Genomic DNA, 3,765 nt, shown 5'->3' with positions numbered 1-3,765 from the left:
AATATATATAGTATATAATAATATAATAAATATAAACTAGTTAGTTAGTAAATAAAATTAAAAATAATTATTTTAATATAAAAATAAAAAAATTATAAAAAATACTAAAATTTTATATAATTATTTAATAATAATTGAATTATAATTTATTGAGATTTAATTATTTTTAAAATATTAGTAAAGATATATATTTTAAATTTTAACTTTGATTTTAATTTATTTTTATAATTTTATTATTTTTATTTAATTATGACCGGATCAATCGAGTGAATTAGTAACCCACCAATTAAACCAGTAACTCAATGACCTAATCGTATGACCAGATTAATTACCGGTTCGATTCTGATAACTACGGTTTACAGAAGAAGAAGCACGTTCCAATGAGTGATGCATATTGCATATTGCATATTCTGATAACTATGCTCATTTCATCAAGATGAGACTGATGCATATTGCATCATAAGTTGTTTTGATTGTTCACTTCATAAAGAAAGTCAATAAACTATGCTCAATCTTCAAGTTTTTACATTAATTAAGGATATGAGATTTTTGTGAAGTAAAAAAAGAAGGAAGGAAAAGAAATTATACATACCCTATTAATTGCCTGCATTTTGGGCATTTTTTGCCACATTTGTCTGTAGCAGATCGAAAGCACCTTTTACAAAAGCTGTAAATATATATTCAAGATTTTGAATTAGAAATTTAAAAAACGGCCAGGACAAATCATACTAAGTAAGAAATTCAGAAAATTTTTATTTGAAGTGTACCTGTGACCACAAGGGGTGGTACTTGGCTCAAAGCATATCTCCAAACAAATCTGCACAATGATAAATAAAAACAAAAATGAAATGATTTTGAAACTAGGAATTTATGAACCTTGAAAACAATTATATCGACATCAAAACCACTCACCGCGCAAGAAAGCTCATCTCTGAGCTTATAAATGCAGGGAAGTGCAGCAACACCGGATTCCTTCCCTCCTTTTTTACTCTCTTCGTTTACAGTGGCCTTCTTTTCTTTAGTCTTTTTCTCACTATCTGCACAATAATGATAACATAAGAATCTATTATGAAAGACTAAGAACCCTAAACCCCAAATTGGAAAAAATGCAAATAAAATAACCTTTTCTTGGAGTCTCTTCTTCGTCAAGATCAAAAACAGCCACTCGTATCGATTCTGGGGAACTCTGTGCCCTGCGTTTCCTAAACACAAAGTTCACTCCAATAATCACATAATTGCAATAACGCAATTCAAACAAAAAGCGTTGAAGAAAGCAGGATTAGAATACCTTCTTGAATTGGTTGGTGGAGTCTTAGAGTTCAAGACAGAGCGCTTCTTGTGTTTGAAATCTCTATCGAGTGTGTCTTCAACGACGAGGCTCGCGAGAAGCAGTGCCTCTTCGTCCTAGCCGGCAATAGCTTCTGGTTTCTCGGGCTTCATTTTTCGTCTTCACTCACCATTTTTTTCATTTACAATAAACTAACTTGCATACTGTTACACCAACTAACTAATTAACTATCTTAGTGACTTAAGTTACAAGTAATAATCAACTAAACTAAATGTCAACTATCTTAGTAACTTGCATACAGTGACTAATATCTTGCATAGCATTTAAGTAATGCCATTGTAACAGAAAATTCATAATGCTAAAAGTGAGATACAACTCCAGTAACAGAAAATTCATAATGCTCCATTCCAGTAAATTGCTCTATAACAAAGCAAATATCTTGCATCAGCTTTTACTAACCTTTTTTAACCCCATTAAAAAGGGTATGTTTGGTTACATAGGTGGGAACCAGAGACAAATAAGCATTTTGCTACAAAAATGAAGCACATATATTTATCCTCATATTTTGTTACTCCAAGCAACTATAAATTGATTGAGTCTAATTTTTATTTTCGGATTTGGATCCTCTAAAATTTGAATTTCACTTTAGAGAGTAAAGTGTGATCTTCTACCCTTGAATAGTTTCTCTTTCATATTTATTCTTGGTCCCAGCTATGGAATCAATAGTGAGAGATCACACTTTACTCTCTAAAGTGAAATTCAAACTTTAGAGGATCCTCAGCTACAAATTTCCTATATACTCAAACAAGCACACTAGAATCAATACCAATCAACATACATGAACAATAGCAACCATCTATTTTGATTAATTTAATTGGAACAAAAAAAGGTTTTTTTTTTCCTTTATTTTTTTTCTACTTGATTCAGTTTTATAGCAACCAATAAACAATTACTAATTACATCCGAAAATTGTGATAAAATGAAGTGGATTACATACCGGCAAAGCAGACACTGATTTTATTTTTGAGGTGTCATGGCCTCTAAACTGTGCATGGCCATTTGAACTCGCGATACCTTATCAGGTCCACCAGCATTGAGTAACAATTATATTTGCTTATCCTCTGTAAAAAAAAATCAGAAAAGTAGAAATCATGGTTGCAAAATTAGTTAAAAAAGAATAAAGAGAGCCTTTGAAAAGGGCTAAAAGAAAATGAAAATGCCAAGGAAAATTATATTTACTTGAGATTCTGTATTTATATGTAACTCAGTTATAATATATGAATAATTTTCATAGATAGGAAGTAACCTCCTCCAATATAATGTTCAGAATGACATACTAAATCTCTCATTTAGATCTTCTTTTACTTAAAAACATTTTGATCAATATATAAGCTTTGGTTCTGAAACTCCTATTACCTGATATTCATAAGCTTGTTAAAGCTAGTATTATATTTACAAGATCCTTAACAAAAATCGGACAACAGAATTCATCGTGAAAGAACTGCACTTCTTCTCCTTTAGCAAGGACACCATCCATCCACTGCATCAAGAGATAGATTTAATTAATAACATCGAGTAACTATTAATTAATAACATACAAAGTTCAAATACTGCATATCCACCTGAATTGGAAGAGATTTTGGAACAAGTGAGACTGTTTGTGGTTCATAGATGATATTGCTTCTCAAAATTGCATAACTCGAGTAATTTTTGAAAATGAATTACTCAGCTGCGACTTTAGTTTTACCATAAACATTTACCGGAATAGTAATGTCTTCTTCCTTATAAAAGGACTTTTCCCCTTCATAAACTGATGAGAAGAAATATAAATATAAGAACAAAGCATTCGTATGATAAGAAAAACGGATAAAGAAAAATGGAAAGCATTCATATGCTGTTACATTTGCATAAAACATATGATAAGAACAAAGCTTAATTAAGCATTTTATATTATAGACTATGAAATTATCAAGGCTTGTATTTTTTTTTTTAAGGTATGTAAGATGTAATATTTCTATATTGAAGAACAAAGAGGTAATATGGACTTTTCAAATTAAACAAAGTATTCTATGTAATCATCAGTTTAATTTCCTTAAAGAGGCTATAAGCTATTAATCTTCATGAAGATAATTTAACTTTCAGAAATTTGTTTTATCCTATTTCAAAAGATAAAAGGTATTATATTATCAATTAAATGATTTAATTCTCAAACAATAATAATAATAGAGCCAATCACCCATCATGTGCTGGTTAATCAACTTATGATCTAATCCTCAGCAACCTAACATCACATGCACCATCGTGTACCACTTAAAAAGATATCAATGAATAATGAATACCTGAAAAATAGATTAGTGGGAAATCTGAGCGATTTAATAGTCCAATAAGCCATCTTGTCCAGAAATGTTACCAGCGTATGGTGCTTCTTCAAATCAATGTTCAGATCCGCTTTGTATGTCTCCAATGGCTTATGGCTT

General features: G+C 30.4%; 2 long non-coding RNA genes across 2 annotated transcripts; both read right to left on the bottom strand.

The window, feature by feature from the left end:
• LOC107617148 lies at window positions 419-1,929 on the bottom strand. The gene is made up of 5 exons (XR_001614825.2): window positions 1,289-1,929; window positions 1,123-1,202; window positions 913-1,037; window positions 768-817; window positions 419-667 (listed from the first exon to the last, which is right to left on the bottom strand). It is a non-coding gene; the product is annotated as an uncharacterized LOC107617148 (long non-coding RNA).
• LOC107617229 lies at window positions 2,066-3,752 on the bottom strand. The gene is made up of 4 exons (XR_001614863.2): window positions 3,628-3,752; window positions 2,911-3,098; window positions 2,705-2,828; window positions 2,066-2,409 (listed from the first exon to the last, which is right to left on the bottom strand). It is a non-coding gene; the product is annotated as an uncharacterized LOC107617229 (long non-coding RNA).

Source organism: Arachis ipaensis, chromosome B09 (assembly GCF_000816755.2).
Source record: "Arachis ipaensis cultivar K30076 chromosome B09, Araip1.1, whole genome shotgun sequence".
NCBI classification, from domain to species: domain Eukaryota; kingdom Viridiplantae; phylum Streptophyta; class Magnoliopsida; order Fabales; family Fabaceae; genus Arachis; species Arachis ipaensis.
The sequence above is the reverse complement of the archived record's forward strand: the minus strand, read 5'-3'. Positions and strand labels throughout refer to the sequence as shown.